A 21931-nucleotide genomic window follows, 5' to 3' on the forward strand; every position below is an offset into this window, starting at 1 on the left:
TAGAGTAAAGGCCTTTTTATTCCGAACAATAGTCTCAGATTCAGTGGTCAGGTGATCACCATCTGAAACCCCATTGGCCACGTAGGACCTAACAAGACTCTGCAGTGACTGTGGTGTGACGATAGAGGCGTTTTTAGCATTTAGAGTGACACCTTTGCATTTCACCTGCGTCTTCCCACGTTTGGTGACCTATGCGTAACACTTAGGACCTATCGAAACAAACTCTGTGATAAAGTCTTCCTCAGGATATCCACACACATCACCATCATTAATCTCATCGGTTAGGTCGCCCAGGTATGGACCTAGTGGTGGGATCCAGTCACCGTCTTTAGATGAAAAAACTACGCTGTCAGTGTCACAATACAACACCCGCTCCTGCAATTTGTCCATAAGATCATATAACATGAGTCTCGCATGTGCAGTGGTCATGGCTCCTATGAAGACATTGACATCATTCGTTTTAGAAGCTCGTTTGTCAGCATGACGCCACTGAACCAATGCCACTTCTTCTGAAATAAAACAAAACTGACGTACATCATAGTGATCGCTGAACATTAGCTGTGTGAATCGAGAGGGCTCAGTTATTAATTCACAATGGGGCAAATCACTTCTCATGCTAAACCGACCCCAGAGGGAGTTAAGGAGCAGTTTATTACAGCTTCGTACAGCTTTATTCACTTTTATATTCATCGGATCTAGTCTTATACCCTCTATTTCATAATAGTCATCAATGTATTTTGTCTCGCTGCGTCGTCATTCACATGCCCCGGGTAGCCCGATGCCTCTTGTTTACACTTCAGAAAAGTCTTGACATATTCCCTAAACAGGGTGTCTGTCTGCTGTGGAAAGTGCCAAACCTCATCAATACTTGTCACTACGTAGCCTTTTTCAACAGCCTTCTGAAGCTCAAATGACACCCACACCCCTGACAACTGTCTCTCACTGTCTCCATGACAACACCTGCTAGTCTGATTCAAGGCTTCTGCACATGTCCTACAAAGCGGAAACATCAGCTTCTTGTGGGCTCTGTAGGGAAGGACCGGGTGATATAAGCCTCGTGGTGGGAGAACAGTACATTTCACAAATCCAAAATAATTATCGATTGAATCAAAATCCCTAAAGATAACCTGAGGGTGTCCTACCGGATACGGCTTTCGCGATTGCACAGTCGGGTACAGACTTGTAAAGTCGTAGTACCTGATTTTCTCACCCTCTTCAGCTTTGTGATAAAGCTTCATGGCGTTTGTGCGCCCGCCAAACAATGCTTGTCGTGGGTCGAGACGCTCGGGCATTTTGTATCCCGCCATAAATTCTTGCACTCTGGAGTCTGTTTTTTTAAGCATCTCCCATTCACATTCCCACATCACAACAACATGCACACAGTGCCGTCTCCTCAAGACCATAAGCTTCTCATTAAATTGATGGTAGAGCACGCTGTTTGGGATCTTACTGAGAGGGTTCAACTCTGCCTGATTTGTACACTTTGTACAACCATGAAACAGGCATCCTGCAAACTCATAACACGTGTTTGAGTGTGCGTGGTAACCATCTACATAATAACACCCAAACTTCTGTTCACCTTGATTTAGAGCGTGTCTGATTTCTATTTGTTTCACATGCGCAACATACTCCAACCACTGTATGGAGACACTCGAATATGTTTTATGTTGATTTGTGTAGGCACCATCATATGTCAGAGCTACTGTGTCTTTGGGGAGAAAGTGTGTCTTGAACACTCCCATGCAACTGGATGCCAGCGTGGTGAAGTTAAACGGATCTAGTTCTGTACACTTGATAAAAGTGTCACGATATTTCAGACATGCCTGACGCAACACTTCCACGTCATTCACACCATAAAGTCTCAACTCTTTTTGAAAATCAAACACCCCATCACTGACAGAACCGTAACACTCCATGAAGCTTTTCTTTTCACTCTCATTCATCCTATCATAACCATAAAAACTCGCATCTGGATATGGACCCACATAGTGTTCGTTTTCCCTGGTGTTAAATTTATGAGGGAAGTTACCTTTTGCTAGTTTATCGCTAAACCCTAGTGATTCAGGCATTTTGGATAAAAGCATTGGTAGAAAACTGAAACTATCGATCCACCGCTGTTTGTAAGCGGCATCATGCATTATTATGACTCTGCTCCCTCTCATGGTCAGAGCGGGTGTGATACCCTGTTTGACCAAATACTCCACCACAATGTAAGAATCAAATCCTGAAGCATTATGCGCAATAAATGTGTAGCCTTTGTATTTAGGACGCCTGTAGCGTTCTAAAAAAATCTTTACACACTCAAGACCAGTAGCAAACCATTTACTCCCCTTAAAATCCATAGCACACACAAAGTTAGCCTCGTGTCTGCCATCGTGAATTCTAGTTTCAAAGTCATAAAAGATGTAGGTGTTCTGAGACTTCTTTTTTTTAACAGGTTGTATGAAACAGCTATGCGGTTCGTCTCCAATAAGGTTTTCCCGACAGTGCACACATTTAGCAGGCTGACAAACATGCAGCTTCCCACACTCTGTGCAATATTTTAACCTATCACACGGGACAGTGTTGTGTATGGGGTCGTGTTGTCTGTGTCTTCGATAACATTGACTAGATTTACAGATGCGCTTACAGTTTGTGCACTGCACGGTAGCACCAGAACGGTCACACTCTGTAAAACACACATTACAGAGATGTCTACAATTATGACGCAGTGGCTTCTCACATGGTGTGTAACAATATTCACAAATATAGGGTGAACCAAAAAAAGCCTCTTATTCAATATCAAATGGTAGTGGTCACCGTGTAGATAGAGCCACTGTCTGGGGGTGAGGTGTGTCAATTGTTTGGAATAAGTCTAATTTTTTACCGTGATTATGATGGAATACTATAATTTTAATTCCCAGGTGTTTTTCAAACTTGGAAATATCTGTCAGAGTTACCCCTATGTGTGCTATCAAATCCGACATCGATGTGTAGCTTTTTTGCAGTTGCCAATCTTTCTGTGGGGGTTTGTGTGGGAAATAAATAATATGCCAGACAATGTGAAAAGCACAAGTTGTTTTCAACAGTTGGATCTCTAGGTGTGAAGAGAAAACACGTTTTCTTCATAATTATATTATCATATAGGATGTTTCCTAACTTTAGACGCACGCCTCCGCTTTTATTACGAGCTACTGTAACAACGAATTCCAACGTAGGGCGACTGTGGCGCAGGAAGGTAGAGCGGTTGTCTACCAATCTCACAGTTGTTGGTTCAATCCCCGGCTCCACGGTCACATGTCGAAGTGTCCTTGAGCAAGACACTGAACCCCAACTTAGTTGCTCCCGGTGAGTGTTGGCCAGCTGCATAGCAGCCCCCATCGGTGTATGAGTGTGTGTGTGATTGTGAGTGTGAATGGGTAAATAAGAAGCAGTGTAAAGCGCTTTGAGTGCCAATAGGTAGAAAAGCGCTATATAAGTGCAGAACATTTACCATTTACCAACGCATCGTCAGTCAGCGTAGTGTCATTACTCTGCATCACCTGTGCAATATGTTCCAGAAACATGTCTGCATTACACTGATCGCTGGCGCGTAAAACAGTTTGAACATCACTCGCCAGTGAAGGTCCTGTCAACACCACATTTAGACAACTATCTGCTGGTGAAATCTGCAACGCTCTGTTTATCACATCTGTTAACATGTTTCTAATCCTGTCTGGTTCATCCTGTAGATTAGTTAAATCAATATCACGCAAGTCCACATGCTGACGCAGCTCGACAGAATTAAATGCTGGTATCTCTCTGTGTTTGTCTGATTACCTATCTGCATGTTAGAACCCCCAGCTCCCCCTGACTGGGTGATATTTACTCTATCAGGATTATCACTCTCATACTGTCTCACACACTCTATTAATTGACTATCTGACAACCCCGCGATACTTCCCCTGGAATAATCACGCAAAACAGCGGTCAGCAGATCATGATAAACTCTGCTCTGATTAAGCGATCGCTCCGACACCCCAGCGACATCAGAGTCGACACCCTGTAGCATAGTAGTCATATTTAACTCCGCCTCTCTGTGCCACTCAGAGATACTCGCGGGTGTAATTTCATCATCATCATCGCTGGGGGGGCGAACAGGTGAAACGGCATTAGGCAGCAGTTGAATTTTTTTTCGCGGTGGCGCCATTTCACTGACTATTTAGGATTATTTATTTAACAGATATAATCTCCCTCAACTTCTTTAACTCACTATGTATCATGGACGATATGTAAAGATGTGTCTTGTGGTCCCGTGTAAGGTCATTTATGCATCTAGCATGATGGTGTTTTTATATATTTCACTAGTGTTTTTATTTATTTCACTCTGTTTCTGAATGAACTTGTTTAGGGTGCTTATCAATTGACCATACGCCTCAGTGTCCGTATTGTTTTTATTTATATCGTTCTGACTCTGGATGAATTGGATTAGGGTGGTTACCATCTGATCGCATACTTGTAAGTGTGATCGTTTAAAAAGTTCCAGGGATCTCGACAGCGTAAAAACAGCTTTAAGCACAATGTGATCATCTGAGTTTACAGTGGCTCTATCATTAGCATAACCACTATGACCGTCATCACTAGGGTCCGAACAGTCTATAGCATCTGTCTGAACAGACGCATCTACAACCCTCACATTCACGCTAGCTTCTCTGTCTGTCGGAAGACCCTCCTCGTGGTTATCAGTAGGTGTTAATACATCAAAGATCTCATCCAAGCCAAGCTGGTGCTCACTGTCTACTGCCCAGTTTTGGAGATAGACGCTGACGAATTAGTCCGCTCCTAGATCCTCGAAGTCCGCGGTTGTGAACACTGTGTGGCCTTGTAGATCGTTAAAGTGTGTTGTTGGTAATATGTCTTTCTGGAAGATTTCTGAAGGAATCAGCGGTACAGCATATGCTAGCGGATCGTCTCCATCGTTTCTTCTCCTTTTAGCACTGGGTAGCCCGTCGCCATGTTGGAGGTTTTCTATTTAAAAACAAAAACAACAAATATCACATTACCATATATCCTACTAATGACACTGTATTAATAATCTGATAAATAATAATATTTATTTAAGATATACACACACCGTTTTCACACTCCTGTCTATGAACTAAAACATTCCTGAATTCATGTGATGAGACTTCTGTGATAGGCGGGTCGGCCCGTATCTCTTCAGCTTCTTCAGCTAAAGACATAAAAAAACCAACATAATATAAATTGTTAAAAAATAAATAAAATAACCGACCAACTTCTAAATATTTAGTGAGTATTACACACCTGTCGTAATGACACATGTCAGCGACTCGTCCGCTACGTGTCCGAACTGCCCTGTTGAAGGAGGCCTTTAGCAAGAACGCATATAACACTTCTTAAATATTTCTTAATATAGTTTTAAATATATAAGTACTATATTGTATATGGCTTATTAAAAACAAACAAAAAACAAAAAAAACTTACCCGTTATGTATGCCATTTTTTTGATCTTGTGTGGAGAAAAATATTAGCGGCAACAATCGCTAGGTCGATAATAACGAGGCTACTTCTTAAACTATATACAAGTTTTAAAAGAGGTGTTTCCCTTTAACATGTGACGTTGAAAACAGTTGATTGGACCCAAAGATTTGATCGTAACTGACAGATGTCATTTTACTATGAACCATCACGCGAATAACCCTAGTGGTGGTACATGCACCTTCATGTGATTAGGAAGGAGGAGGATGAGGAGGAGGAGGAGGAGGGGTTATGGGGTTACTAACGGTCAATAGGCCTCATGCACACTCATGCACTACACGCACGATACATGCACACTCATGCACACGAACGTGCACGCGCTTTGGGGCGGGTGTTATACTGGGTTACTAACGGTCAATAGACATCATTTACACTCATGCACTACACGCTATTTCCATGCACACTCATGTGATTAGGGAGGAGGAGGAGGAGGAGGAGGAGGGGTTATGGGGTTACTAACGGTCAATAGGCCTCATGCAGACTCATGCACTACACGCACGATACATGCATACTCATGCACACGCACGTGCACGCGCTTTGGGGCGGGTCTTATAGGCCTCATGCACACTCATGCACTACACGCATGATACATGCACACTCATGCGCACGCACGCGCACGCGCTTTGGGGCGGGTCTTATACTACTTACATATATCAATGTTTTTTTTTTTACTATTTTTAATGAAAGATAGGTTTTAAATTATTTGTAATTTATGCTTTTTATTCACATTTTAAACAATGTCCCAAGTGTATTGGAAATAATGTTGTATGAGTAGCTGAGAGATGTTAATCTGATCCAAACTGAAGTGAGTAGTCAGGATTCTCCAAAGTCATGCTGCTGTGAGAAGTGAAACATTCAGAAAACAAACCTTCAGTCTGATTAAAGCGATTCCTGAAAAAAATCCAGTCTGAATCTTCCTCTTTCCTCCTGATAATCCCAGAATGCAGTTTGCTTCTTCCTGTTCTCTGGATCGTCGGCCGTGACTTGGTCCATCCAAACCTGTGTGGGTACGGTTCTCTTGGTGTGGCTGTCATAGTGATCGGTCTGGATCCCGTCAACCAGCACCAGGGCCACTACATCTGGGAAGAATTATTATTAATTAATAAAAATTATTTCTAAAATAATTGAAAAAGTAGTCGCAAAACAATTATGTGATCACCTTCATAGGAATAATTTGTATGAAGAGTTTCAGTCAGGATTTAGAGTTCATCATAGTACAGAAACAGCACTGGTAAAAGTCACCAACGATCTTCTCATGGCCTCAGATAATGGACTCATCTCTATACTTGTTCTGTTAGATCTTAGTGCCGCATTTGATACCATTGATCATAACATTTTATTACAGAGACTGGAACATGAAATTGGAATTACAGGAACTGCACTAGGTTGGTTTAAATCCTATCTGTCTGATAGATTTCAATTTGTTCATGTTAATGATGAATCCTCCATGCACACAAAGGTTAGCTATGGAGTTCCACAAGGCTCTGTGTTAGGACCAATACTTTTTACTTTATATATGTCTCCTTTAGGCAACATTATTAGAAAACACTCCATACATTTCCACTGTTATGCTGATGATACCCAGCTATATTTATCTATGGAACCAGATGAAAATAATCAGTTAATAAAGCTTCAAGCATGCCTACAAGACATAAAGGCCTGGATGTCCCACAATTTTTTACTTTTAAACTCAGACAAAACTGAAGTCATAGTATTTGGGCCCAAAAATATCAGAGATATGATGTCCAACCATATTGTTACCCTAGATGGCATAAGTCTGGCCTCCAGTACTACTGCAAGGAACCTTGGAGTTATTTTTGATCAGGATCTGTCCTTTAAGTCACATATAAAACAAATCTCTAGAACAGCCTTCTTCCACCTACGGAACATTGCCAAAATTAGGAGCATACTGTCTCAAAGTGATGCCGAAAAACTGGTCCATGCATTTGTTACTTCTAGGTTGGACTACTGTAATTCCCTACTTTCAGGATGCCCCAGTAACTCCCTAAAGAGCCTGCAATTAATCCAAAATGCTGCAGCAAGAGTGCTGACTGGAACTAGCAAGAGAGATCATATTTCACCTTCACTAGCTTCTCTCCATTGGCTTCCCATTAAATTTAGAATAGAATTTAAAACCCTGCTTCTTACATATAAAGCTCTGAATGGTCAGGCTCCATCATATATAGAAGACCTCATAGCACCATATCTTCCCAGTAGACCACTTCGCTCTCAGAATGCAGGCCTACTTGTGGTTCCCAGAATTTCCAAAAGTAGAATGGGAGGTAGAGCCTTTAGCTATCAAGCTCCTCTCTTGTGGAACCAGCTCCCAGTTCAGATTCGGGAAGCAGACACCCTCTCTACTTTTAAGTCTAAGCTTAAAACCTTCCTCTTTAATAAAGCATATAGTTAGTTATAGTTATGCTGCCATAGGCTTAGACTGCTGGGGGACCCACCCCCCAATGCACTGAGCTCCTTTCCTCCTCTTGACCATCTCTCCTCTCCTCTCACCCCGCAATTCTCACCACTGTATGTCATTAACTCTGTGTGTTCTCTCCCGTAGTTGTCTTTGTCCTCCTCTGTCCCCCTCTCTCTGTCCCTTTCTGCAGGTGTCCCCCGGCTTTGAAGCTGTGTGTCTTCCAGCGTGCAGCTACTGGTCCTACCAATCTGCCCGATGTTTTGTTATTGCTTTTTGTTGCTCTGTTCTTTTCTCTCTCCCCTTTCCACTCACCCCAACCGGTCGAGGCAGATGGCCGTCCACCCTGAGCCTGGTTCTGCTGGAGGTTTCTTCTGTTAAAGGGAGTTTTTCCTCTCCACTGTTGCCTATGGCTGGCTCCAGGGGGAATTGTTGGGTTCTCTTTATATATCTTTATAATCTTGACTTTATTCTGTAAAGTGCCCTGAGATGACTTTGTTGTGAATTGGCGCTATATAAATAAAGTTGAATTGAATTGAATTGAATTGAAGTCTGGGACCTGAGATGATGCAGTGTAGACATGTTTCAGGGAGTGTTTGTCTGTAGAGGAAAGCAGCAACACGAAACACTTGAATAAAGATTTACCACAGGTATATACACTGTGTGTCACCATGACTGATGCTCATAATGATTTCACATACTCAAAGAAATGATTTCTAATTGTATTTATATGACTAACAGATTAAAAGATTCAGTTTTTCTATTTAATGACTTGGAGAAACTGCAAGAGTGTTGCAAATATTGTTTATAGAAGGTCAAACATCTATTCCCAACAGTAACAGCTGTAAGAAACTGAGGAAACGGTTACTAAGTAAATTTTAGGACCCGAGGTTTTCGAAAAACGAACTACGTCATAAACGCGTTTAACAATTATTACAATTTCATTTAGTCCCAGGGTCTGTTTCATTAGTTAAGGTGAATAGTAACAATGTTAATATACAGACATTCATAGTGTCATTAGAGGAAAGGAAACTTTTTAACTTCAAAGTGAAACTAAACATTTACATGATTAGATTTACATTTAGTCATTTGGCAGACGCGTTTATCCAAATCGACTTTCAAGTGAGGTACAAGGCAGCAAAAATCTAAGTCAAGGAGAAAACATCAACGCAAAGTCGTATCAGAAAAGTGTTTACATTTCATGAGATGCAAGAAAGAGCAGAAAGGACGTGGGTTTTTTTTTATTGTATTTTTTTATAGATTTAAGTGCACAAAAGTTTTTTGAATATCTCGTTCCACAATCGTGGGATCACTGAGCTGAAGGTTTTGCTTGGTGTCTTCTGTGCGGTGCTGGGAAAACCAGATGTCAAAGCATTGGCAGCGCAGTGGATGGCAGGGATTGTAGACCTGAATGAGGGAGTTGAGGTAAGCAGGAGCTGTAGGCAAGAGACAGAGCTTTTAACCTGATGCAGGCAACTACCGGAAGCCAGTGTAGCTGTATCACAGTCTGACTAGTTTTACACATGGAAAAAAGAAAGAAAAAGCAGCAAAGCATCAGCTGGAGCTCCTCTGTGCTGCAGAAAATTCTGACCAATAGAAATTCAGAAAAGCGAAATATGTCACATGCTGATTTTAAGACTTGAGGTTTTTGCTTTTAACAATTATTACATTTTCATTTAGTCCCAGGGTCTGTTTCATTAGTTAGTGTGAACAGTAACAATCTAAACATTAGGCCTCAGCCAGTACAACAACTGTATGTGACCTCTGTCATTCAGCCTGTTAATAGTGAGTTTCAGCAACACTGAGCCCAAAAACTGCCCAGATATCAGAGTTACCATCACGATTCAGCCACTAGAGGGAGTCAAACCAAGAGACTGCTTCATGAATCTGTGTCTGAAATCTTCTTATTTCAGTGAGAGAAGTGAGCTGGTGGTTGGAAGGTCCCTGCTTCAGTCACCAGCCCCAGCAGGATGGGTGGGTAAGTGAAAAAGACCCCTCATCCTCCCCCATCAGCAACACTGTGGTGTCCTCGAGCAAGACCCTTAATCCCAACTGCTCCAGTCCAGAACAGAGTGTAGATCATCCATGTTTCAGAAACACTAAGCCCAGTGATCTGTTTCTATCTCCCATCTTCCAACCCCCAACAGAAGAGGGAGAAAACACAAAGATTACAACAATCATCAATCATTTCACTATATTAACAAACTATATACAAGCTATATGTAAGAGGATTTGTCTGCAATGTTGTTCTGTGATGTTTTGTTGTGTGATGTAATCAACTGCACCAAGTTAATTTTCCATTAGTGTCCGAAGTGACTGAAAACAGAGCTCTTTCGCATCTTCCAATGCACCTAAATTTATTAAAAAAAACTTTGGTTTTGCTCTTTCTTGCACCTCATCAAATATAAACACTTCTTGATTTTTCTCTCATTGATTTAGATTTTTGCCTCACTTCTAAGTCGCTTTGCATGAAAGCATCTGCTAAATGACTAAACGAACGTGTGTTCTGTCAGACAAAAAGACCATATAGTCCACTAAATATTTAATATCCTATATAGTAGGCAGGAAATAGTAAATAGTCGGTTATTTGCTCCGGACAAGCTTCCTGGTTACTTCCTGTTTCCTGTAGTTAGTTCTTACTTTCACTTTGTCCGTGTTGTGGCGCAGATCTTTTCTCCGTGTGAGTCTTTGGTCAGTGACAATTTTAGTGTGTAAAAGATTCTCATCTGCAGTTTGATGGACTGTAAAAAGCACAAGTTGAAGGTTTGTCTGTGTGAAAAGCTGCTGTCAGCTAACAGTTCGCCACCGTGTTCAGGTGAGGAGCCAGTAGCAGAAAGTTGTCAGGAAGTCTGCGGACTCGAACCAGCGGCGTATTGGTGTCTGCAGAAGCAGGTAAACTGTACATTTTTCCCCCGGATTTGATTGAAGTGGCCGTGCAGCAAAGGGAAGAACGAAGCCACATGTAACACTACTCTTCTATATTTAGCACTAGAGTCTAGTGTGAACGAAGGTCGACATTAGCTGCTTAGCTATGTGAGGGTTGTTTAGCTGGGTGAGCTACGGTGAGGCGTCCTCGCACTTTTGGGTTTCTACCAAAGGACTGTTTACTGATTAATTGCAGCTTTTATTGGATTTAAATAACTGATTTTCTCCACACAACAATTAATACTTGAGTCGTGACATACGCTTCTTATTACACAAGCACCTGCTCTTGTAAAACATAACCAGCTAACATGAACTAATTCCACATTTTACCTATATTAGCTTTGTTAGCTTAACATTTATCCGTTAGCAATGGCTTCTCTGTCTCCCTCTGTTTCTCCTTCTCTCACTTGCTCGGTGTGTCTCATGTTCAGTTTTTCCTCTGCCTCCTTTATGGATAATGGTTTATGTAATAAGTGTAAGGTTTTTGCAGCTTTGGAGACGAGGCTCACGGAATTGGAAGCGCGGCTCTGCACCATGGAAAACAACTCAGCTAGTCAGGCCCCGGTAGCTGGTGCGGGCCGACCTAGCGTAGCCCCTGCTAGCTGTCCCCCGGCAGTTCCCGAGCAACCGGAAAGCCAGTCCAGCTGGGTGACGGTTCGTAAGAGATCTAAAGCTAAACAGACGCCCGAGGTTCACCACCAATCGGTTGACGTTTCTAATCGATTTTCCCCACTCAGCGACAAACCCGCTGAGAAACCAACTCTGGTAATTGGCAGCTCTATAGTCAGAAACGTGAAGTTAGAGACTCCAGCGGCCGTAGTCAAATGTCTTCCTGGGGCCAGAGCGGGCGACGTTGAATCATATTTGAAACAGCACATAAAATACAGCACATAAAATAATGCATCCACATTCTCTCTGTAGGTAACATGGTCTTAAACTCAGGCTCAGCAATTCAGTGTCCGGGCTGCACAGTGTCTCTCTTACCGTATGTTGTCAGCACTCCACCTCCTCTAACTTTGCCTGAGTCATCTGTCCGGTCCAAACGAATCAGGGAGAAGCCTTCTACCTCACAAATCTGGAAAAGACTGATTAAGATACATTTCTGTGAAAACCATGATACAAGAATCACAGTATTCATAGCAGAACCTGGCCAGGGTTCAGAGTTCATCCACTTTCCTCTTCAGGAAGTGTATGTGTCTAAGCAAAGTAGAAGGCATCAGTGGTTTATTTCCTCTTCTGAGATGATGTGTAATTCCCCCTCTCTTTCCCCTCCACCAGTTTCTCTGACTCCTCATTGCCTGCTCTCCTCTAACCAAACCTAACCAAAGGCTGGTACATCACTGGTTGGACTGAGCAGGACATCACAGCTGTAGGTCAGCAGCTGGCTCCTGCTGCTAGAAGTTGTCCAGGTTATCGGGAACTGTTCGAGAATAATCAGTTCCAGAAACACACTTGATTAGACCTGCCATTCCCAAAGTGCATACTCAGAAACAAAACTATTAAAAACAATTAAAACAATCAGTCAGTCAGACTAAAATAGATTAGCACAATTAGCAGAAATAACAGGAAAATAGTCCACAAGCCTTGATGAATAATAACAAGGTCTAATTTGCAGTGAAGGATGTTCAATAAAACTTTACATGTTTCATTTCTCTCTGCTCTTCTCTGTGTTTCCAGCTGAAGCTCCAAAGTCTCTGTGACTGGATGTGAATTCAGCAGCTGAGCAGCTTCAAGGGAACATTGTCAGTGTTGTTGCTGTAAAGACTGAGCTCAGCTCTCCCAGCAGGTGTGGACTCTGCTATGAATCAGTGTGAGGACAGAGAGGAGGGAGTCCCTCCCTCTAAAACCACTCTGTGTGGGGGACATGAGAGCCAGACCAAAGACCAGAGGTGAGATGAGGATCTCTAACTGTCCATGACTCTTGTCCATGTCAAATCAGTCCACCATCATTATTCCCACTCACTGTCACATCTGCCACTCAGCTCCTCAATAACAGCTTAGAAGAACTAATCATCAACTACTAACTGTCTTAGTTAACAAAGAGCCAACCACTGATTAGTCAACTAAGCAACTAAGATGAGACAGCGTCTTTCATCAGATTCCATGTTGATGAACAGGAGAACGTTCCTCATCCACTGTCTTCTTACTGACTTTCTATCTGCTTCTAACATTTCAGCTGCTGACAGTCTGCTTACAATTCATCTGCTTTCAGCTTCAAACTACTTTTCATTTGTCTCTTGTTTGTTTGGATCAGGATGAAGAAGCAGAGACCAGACTCTACTGAACCCATCTGTACCTCTATGAAGAGTGACTGGTCTGCAGGTCGCTTTATTGACTTTAAAGTTGCACAACCTGCTCATGGAAGGTAAGAAATAAAAAATGAGCTTTATTTTCTGATTTGCCTGATAAGAGGAATCATTTCTTAGTCCAGAGCTTCACAGTCTGAGTAAGACTGAACTTCTTGCTTTGGGAGCTGCTGATCTCTGTCACTATCAACTCCACAGTTGATGGTGGTAACCTGAGTTTGGACATAACCCTGACAGAACAATGTACATGTTTGCTTCAGTGAACTGAAGATTTACATTTCATACAGTGTCTTTTTCATGCTACATATTTGCAGTGCGTGAAGGTTGAAGAAATTATTAGAATTATTAATAATGACAGTTTAGAATATAAAATTGCCCGTAGGTGTAAATGTTAGTGCAAATGGTGTGACTGTCTGTGTATGTCTCACTTTGTGGCCCTGAGATAGAATGGAGACCTGGCCAGGGTCTACGTCCCCTCTCCCCCGATGACAGCTGGGATAGGCTCCAGCCCCCCTGCAACCCAAATAAAAAACATTACAAACCAGCAAAACTTAAAATAAGATGATTAGAATTCATTTGGTTTCACTGCTACTTTTCCTTTGTCTCTTTATTTGTTTGGATCAGGATGAAGAAGCAGAGACCAGACTCTGCTGAACCCAGCTGGGTCTCTATGAAGAGTGACTGGTCTATGTTTGAACGTATTGACTTAAAAGATGAACAACCTGCTCATGAAAGGTAAGAAATGTTTTAGTTATATTAAGACTCAAGACTTTAAGATTAGAAGACTTCTCTTGGTCCCGAGCTGCATAGTTTTTGTTACATTTTGTTAAATAAAGCAGCACATGAAACAGCACATTCTGCTTTTGCCAACCTGAGTCCAAGTCAAAGTCAATACAAGAACACAGGAAATCTGAGAGACATGCAAGCAAAATATCATAAACAGAACCTGTGACATATAAGATAATGAAATAGAAATATCCGGCTGAGCTAAGGGCGACTGTGGCACAGGAGGTAGAGCAGTTGTCCAACAATCCCAGGGTTGTTGGTTTGATTCCCAGCTCCTCCTGTCACATGTTGAAGTGTCCTTGACACTTAGTTGCTCCTGGTGAGTTCAGGTCAGCTGCATAGCAGCTCCCCCATCAGTGTGTGATTATGAGTGTGAATGGGTGAATAAGCAGCAGTGTAAAGTGCTTTGGGTCCCAGTAGATAGAGAAGCTCTATATAAGTGCAGAGCATCTAATTCACTTTCATTAACTAAAATCAGGATGGAATCAATTGCCAATAGAATCGCATCTTTGTGATCTTTGGGACTATTTGCTACAAATAATATTAATGTAACTCAAAAGGAAAGATATGATCAACAAGGACGCTTCCATCACTTTTTCTAAGTTCTCATCAGTGGTCACCTGCCACCTGCACTCGTTTCAAAGACCTTTCCTCACTACTGCATAACCAGCGTACTGGCACAGCCAAATGGAGAGCACCAAGTAAAGCTACACCACTGAGCTGGTAATGAGTTGCTGAATAACTGACTGAGCAGCAGTGTCCATGTCAGTGGTTTGTCTAAGACCCTAATCAGACACAACGGATTTTAGCAGTTGTGTTTCTTTTCAATGAGTGAATCGCTGCTTTTGCACCTCTTGTTTCTCTGCTCTACAGGCCTCGTGATTTTTGCAGGAATGCAAGAATGTGTCCAGCTGAAAAAAGAGTTTTATAGAGCACAAACATATACAGACCAACAGTCATAGATATAGATAATAATGCTATTTTTGACACAAATAATATAATTATGTCAGTATAATGAAGTGAAAATGGAAAACGTAAAATGGAAAAGATCATTGTTGCCGACTTCAGTTTATCCCTGTTTCCCCAGCTTCACTTCCTGTTTCCTTCCTGTTTCCTGTTTTTAACTTAAACCCGACTTTCCCCACAGTTCCCTGCCAGTTGGTCTTTTTATGCTCCTCATGCTCCTGGACATTTTGTCTTCCTGTTTGGACTCCTGACTTCCCTGTTTTGCTGAACTTCTGTCTTTGGACCCTGTTTACCCTATTTTTGGTTTGAGGTTTGATTATTTACTTGTCCTTCAGCCTCAGTTTAACACTTTGTTTGTTTGTTCCTCCCTGTGCATTTACCTTAGCACTAGTGCAGGGGTCTCCAACACACCGCTCACCAAAAGCTGAATGAAAGCTACATACATTTAAAAACTTAGTCAGATTTTACTTGTCACTTGTCAAACCAACTAACATGTATATCAATCAAATTCATAAATGTCCCGCCCCCCCTTCTTACCCAAAAGGATTATTTGACACTTAGTTGTCAATCAAACGCTGCTGTCAAGCTTGATGAGCCAGTTTTTAGACGATTCTAGCGACTCTTAAAAAAAAAAACAAGTAGCGCCTTTTTCTGGTATTACTGGAGACTTTTGGAGACTCTAATGTGAAAACACATATCGTTCTGCCTCTTTTTAACACTCTCTTAACCCTCTGCTGCTGTAGACCCCTCCCACGTCCGAAAGCTCAGGCCCAGTCAGTGAACCGAAGATTTACACATTATCCAGTACTTTCTTTATATTTAGGGATGGGGCAATGCGTCGTAATTGATTACAAAAATACATCGATTTACGAAACGTAAGTCAACACATCACACGTTGGGCTACACATTAACGCTACACAAAGATTCGGTACCTGGGACAATAAAGAAATGACCTCACAGATTTAGTTGTTAAAGGTGAACTGTGTTCTGAAATCACCGGGTATGAATTTTTCAAGACACCACTGAGATTAGTGAATAAGAAAATAAACTTGTGGAGCAGCTTCTTCTCTCTGAGTCCGAGTGAGGACGGAGCCAAGTGTCCCTGTCTGCAGCAGAGAGGGACACAGCTCAGGTAAAGTCAAAGTTACTCCTTGACTCAACAGGACAACATCAGTGCTCGTTTGAGTCTCAGCGTAAAAATGCTCCGTAAATGAACAATCTATAAGAGGAAATGATCAAAACACTGGTTAAACGATCATAAATGTGCTGAAAAGTGATGATTTCAGCTGTGACCACAGTTCCTCATCCACTGTCATGTGTTCACCACAACAAGCTTGTTGTTTAATCACTAACTGCTACAAACACGTTAGTTTCCATCCACTTAATGCTGGAAGTCATCAAAAGCTGGATGTGCTGCACTTAATGCACTAACTGTTCAACCTAATGTGCCACAGGTTCTGGTGGACACTGAGACAGTCACAGTCCCAAAGCAGACAGGACCCTGTAGCTGTCAGCAGCAGACAGAGGAGGACAGGGATCAGTGATAGGGACTGATTTCATGTTCATCCTTCTATTCTGTTACACTAACTGAACTGTTTACTGAGGAAATGGAGATGCACCACATTCCTTTAACTTGAATGGAACAAACTCCTGCTTTAATTATATTGTGGAGAGACTTCATGTCTTACAGACCGATGTAAAACACAGATTACCAGACTGGCCCTATTTTGGGGGAGAAATAATGCCCTGCAGTGCATACTTTTAATTATTGTATCAAATATATAAGATTGACCAATTATTTTTTTATTTTTAATAAATTAATTGATATACTATATTATGCTTTATAATAATGTAAAATTATTTATTAATTGAAAATTAAAACCTAATGAGAAAAAAATCAGTAGATTGAATAAAAAAATAAGCATTATGCGCAGCCCTATATATGTTACATGCCTGTTAAAAATTATAATGATAAAGATGATTATTATGATTTTTATTATGATCATCACAGTTCACAGATTGTATTGAGTCAAGTGTCAGCAACCTACAAAAAAACAACTACAAATTAGGTGATATTTTTGGTTTTATGTAACTATCCTGAGAAGAGAGTATTTCAGTCCCCTGTTCCCTCTGGGTACATGTCAAAGTGTTTTTGGGCAAGACACTGAATCCCCAACTTGTCCTTGATGTGTGCTCCTTACTTATATTTATTGGGGTCTACTGCGCTCTGCCAATGAAAAGGGTCTGCTGGTCCCATCACTACACAAAAGATCCCAAGCAGTCGCTTTGGATAAAATTCAACTCAACTTTATTTATATAGCACCAATTTACAACAAAGTCATCTCAAGGCACTTTACAGAATAAAGTCAAGACTATAAAGATGTATAGAGAGAACCCAACAATTCCCCCTGGAACAAGCCCTAGGCAACAGTGGAGAACCAGGCTCAGGGTGGACGGCCATCTGCCTTGACCAGTTGGGGTGAGTGGAAAGTGGAGAGAGAAAAGAACAGAGCAACAAAAAGCAACAACAAAACATCGGGCAGGTTGGTAGGACCAGTAGCTGCACGCTAGAAGACACACAGCTTCAAAGCCGGGGGACACCTGCAGAAAGGGACAGAGAGAGGGGGACAGAGAAGGACAAAGACAACTACGAGAGAAAACACACAGAGTTAATACAGTTGTGACAATTGTGGGGTGAGAGGAGAGGAGAGAGGGACAAGAGGAGGAAAGGAGCTCAGTGCATTGGGTGGGTCCCCCAGCAGTCTAAGCCTATGGCAGCATAACTATAACTATCTATAAGCTTTATTAAAGAGGAAGGTTTTAAGCCTAGACTTAAAAGTAGAGAGGGTGTCTGCTTCCTGAATCTGAACTGGAAGCTGGTTCCACAGGAGAGGAGCTTGATAGTGTGGCAGGTAGACACTAGGACTCAGGTAGGGGTGGTGGCAAGAGAGGAGCAGCAGCCAATGAGAGAAACAGCAAACTGCTTAAGAGAGAAATGTGAAGCAGGTGCTGCTCATACTGCTGGTACTGTTGAGATGCCTCTGCTTGTGGTTTTAGTAAGTTACATTTTATGATTTTGTGTTTACTGGGATGATATGGTGCTATGAGGTCTTCTATATATGATGGATCCTGATCGTTCAGAGCTTTATTTGTAGCAACCTACGGTTTATGGGAGCTAACTGTGGGAGGTGGCGAAGCTAAGGGTGAGCTAATGCTAACAAACTTAGCAAAACTAAGCAGCTAGCTTCAGTGCTAGTGGGCTAGCATGGCAACGAACTTTCCAAAATGGCAGGCGGAAGAGAGAGCACTTGTGTCCCGTACACCACAGGACCCCAAATGTCTCGAGCTGGTGTGTGTCTCGATGTCTCAAACTCGAGTTTTATTTTTCAAAAATACACAGAACAGGGGCTGGACACTTTCCCCCAGCCAACACATACACCATGTATAAGAGAACAAGCACAAAAATGTCGGAACACACCTAACAACATTGATCCTAACACAAATCATGCAAATTAAACACACAGAACTATTTACATGGCTTTTACCCATAATTCCCCGGGGCTCACTGTGCCAGCACACTAATGTACTAGCTGGGCCGTTACAATCTGTAAGAAGCAGGGTTTTAAATTCTATTCTAGATTTAATGGGAAGCCAATGGAGAGAAGCTAGTGAAGGTGAAATATGATCTCTCTTGCTAGTTCCAGTCAGCACTCTTGCTGCAGCATTTTGGATTAATTGCAGGCTCTTTAGGGAGTTACTGGGGCATCCTGAAAGTAGGTCGTCCAACCTAGAGGTAACAAATGCATGGATCAGTTTTTCTGCATCACTTTGAGACAGGATGCTCCTAATTTTGGCAATGTTCCGTAGGTGGAAGAAGGCTGTTCTAGAGATTTGTTTTATGTGTGAGGTAAAAGACAAATCCTGGTCAAAAATAACTCCAAGGTTCCTTGCAGTTGTACTGGAGGCCAGACTTATGCCATCTAGAGTAACGATATGGTTGGATATCATATTTTTGGGCCCAAATACTATGACTTCAGTTTTGTCTGAGATAAGTAAAAAATTGTGGGACATCCAGGCTTTTATGTCTTGTATTTACATTACATTTAGTCATTTAGCAGACGCTTTTATCCAAAGCGACTTACAAGTGAGGTATAAGGCAGCAAAAATCTCAAAGCAAAGTCCTATCAGAAAAGTGTTCACAGTTCACGAGATGCAAGTGCAAGAGAGAGCAGAAAGGATTTTGTTTTGTTTTTTAAGAGATTTAAGTGCATAGGAAGATGCAGAAGAGTTCAGTTTTCAGCAGTTTTTTGAATATTGGGAGTGAGTCTGCTGAGCGTGCAGATTTTGGTAGCTCGTTCCACCATCGTGGGATCATTGCGCTAAACAGTTTTGCTTGGTGTCTTCTGTGCGGTGCTGGGACCACCAGATGTTGTTCGTTGGCAGAAAGGATTGTAGACTTGAATGAGTGAGTTGAGGTAAGCGGGAGCTGTCGAGTTAACCACCCTGTGAGCAAGAGACAGAGCTTTGAACCTGATGTGAGTAGCTACATGAAGCCAGTGTAGAGATCTAAAAAGTGGTGTGACATGGTTCTTTTTTGGCTGGTTAAAAATGAGGCGAGTTGCTGCATTTTGGATCATCTGCAAGGGTTTGATTGTGGATATCGTAACCCCATCAACAAAGCGTTGCAGTAATCAAGACGAGATGTGATTAGCGCCTGCACAATGAGTTGGGTTGTATATTCCGTGATGTAGGGTCTGATCTTCCTGATGTTGTAGAGAGCAAATCTGCTAACCTAGAGCTCAGTTGGTCGTCGATGATGACCCCCAGATTTTTGGCAGATTTAGTGGGGACAATCACTGTAGATCCAATGTTGATGCTTATGTTGTGTTGCATCAAAGGTCTGGCTGGGAAGACAAGGACTTCAGTCTTAGAGAGGTTGAGTTGAAGGTGTCTCTCACTCATCCAGGCTGAGATGTCTGAGAGACAGGCAGAAATACGCGATGAGACAGTGGAGTCGTCCGGTGGAAAGGACAGGAAGAGCTGTGTGTCATCAGCGTAGCAGTGATAGGAAAGACCATGTGAGTGAATGATGGCACCTAGGGATGAAGTATAGATAGAAAAGAGGAGAGGACCAAGAACTGAGCCCTGCGGCACACCGGTAGAGAGGCTATGAGAGTTAGAAAGATGCCCCCTCCAAGATACCTTGAAGCTTCGTCCTGATAGGTAAGAACAAAGCCAGTCTAGAGCTGATCCAGAGATGCCCAAGTCAGAGAGTGTGGACAAGAGTATCTGATGGTTCACAGTGTCAAAGGCTGATGATAGATCAAGTAGAATTAAGACATATGATTGACCTGTGGCTTTTGCAGTTCGAAGATATTCCACAACAGTCAGGAGTGTTGTTTCTGTGGAATGACCCCTCTTGAAGCCAGACTGGTTGACATCGAGGAGGTACTTCTTGGAAAGTCTGAGAGTTGGTTGAAGACTGCTCGTTCCATTGTCTTGGCCAGAAAAGGAAGTAGGGAGACAGGTCTGTAGTTCTCCACTACAGAGGGATCAAGAGAAGGCTTCTTGAGCAGTGGGGTAATCAAGGCCTGCTTGAAAGAGGTTGGAAAAGTCCCTGTTTTGAGAGATGTGTTGATGGCTTGTCATTAGTGCAGGTGCAACTGCTTGAAGAAGAGTGGAAGGGATTGGATCCAGAGTGCAGGTGGTCGGATGATTAGATATGAGGAGGGTGGATACGTCATCCTCAGTCAGAATTGCAAATGAGGAGAGCAATGCAGTGTTGGAAGAGATTAGATGGATGTCATCATCTGGAGGAGAGAACTGTGAGCTGATGGCTGCCACCTTGTTGGTAAAAAAGTCGGCAAAGTCATCAGCAGTGAGAGAGGTAGATGGAGGAGGTGACGGTGGGTAGATGAGTGATTTGAAAGTGGAGAACAGCTTTCTGGTGTCCGTGGTGTTGCTGAGCTTCTCCTGGTAGTAATTAATCTTTGCCCTGGTGACACTGTGAGGAAAAAGGTCCAAGCAGATCCTTATACTCAGCAAGGGCAGCTGGAGTCTTGGATTTGTGCCACTTCCTCTCAGCACTCCTGAGCGTGGTGCGTTGTTCACGGATCCCGTCAGTGAGCCACGGATTAGAAGGTGAGAAACGAGCTGGTCTCGTAGACATGGGACAGAGACAATTCAGACATGATGAAAGTGTATTGCAAAGGCTGTCTGTGGCTGCATCTGCATCGTGGATGGAGAGGTCCTGTGTTGGGGGCAGAGTTGCGGAGACCAGCGAGGAGAATCGATCCAGGTTGAGAGATCTGAGGTTGCACCGGAATGTTACAAGTGTGGGGGGAGATTGCGAAGGTCTAGGGATAAAGACTGTGAGTTGAATGAAGAAACTATCCGATACATGCAGAGGAGTGACCAAGATGTTGTCTGTGGTGCAGTTCCGGGTGAGGATGAGGTCGAGGTTGTTGCCAGCTTTGTGGGTCAGAGGAATGGCGACCAGACTCAGGTCAAATGTGTTTAGAAGAGCAAACACATCAGCTGCATGTGGTTTGTCCAGGTGGATGTTCAGGTCTCCCATGACGATGAGAGGAGTGCCATCTTCTGGGAAGTGGGACAGCAACATGTCCAGTTCATCGCAGAAGTTCCCCAGCTGGCCCGGTGGTCGATATATCACAATCACTTGGACTGCAATCGGTGCTGTGATCCTAACGGCATGATATTCCAGAGAAGACAGATTGCTGAGTGGTGCTGTCGAGGAAAACTTCCAGGTGTCATTGATGAGAAGTCCAGTCCCACCCCCCGACCTGATGAGCGAGGAGTGTGAGAGAATGAAAAATTGGTAGAGAGTGCAGCTGGGGTGGCCGTGTTCTGTGGCATGATCCAGGTTTCTGTAAGTGCAAGCAGGTGAACAGCTGAGTGTGTAGCAAAAGCTGGAATGAAGTCGGCCTTGTTCACTGCAGACTGGCAGTTCCACAGGGCAGGAGAAAAAGAGGCTGATGACAAAGTGCCCTGGGTGAGA

General features: G+C 42.6%; 1 long non-coding RNA gene across 1 annotated transcript; it reads right to left on the bottom strand.

The window, feature by feature from the left end:
• Window positions 1-3384: 3384 nt before the first annotated feature.
• Window positions 3385-5406, bottom strand: LOC137099702 (uncharacterized). The gene is made up of 3 exons (XR_010910794.1): window positions 5284-5406; window positions 5093-5191; window positions 3385-4986 (listed from the first exon to the last, which is right to left on the bottom strand). It is a non-coding gene; the product is annotated as an uncharacterized lncRNA (long non-coding RNA).
• Between the last annotated feature and the right edge of the window lie 16525 nt (window positions 5407-21931).

The sequence above is a fragment of the Channa argus genome, chromosome 1 (assembly GCF_033026475.1).
Source record: "Channa argus isolate prfri chromosome 1, Channa argus male v1.0, whole genome shotgun sequence".
NCBI classification, from domain to species: Eukaryota; Metazoa; Chordata; class Actinopteri; order Anabantiformes; family Channidae; genus Channa; species Channa argus.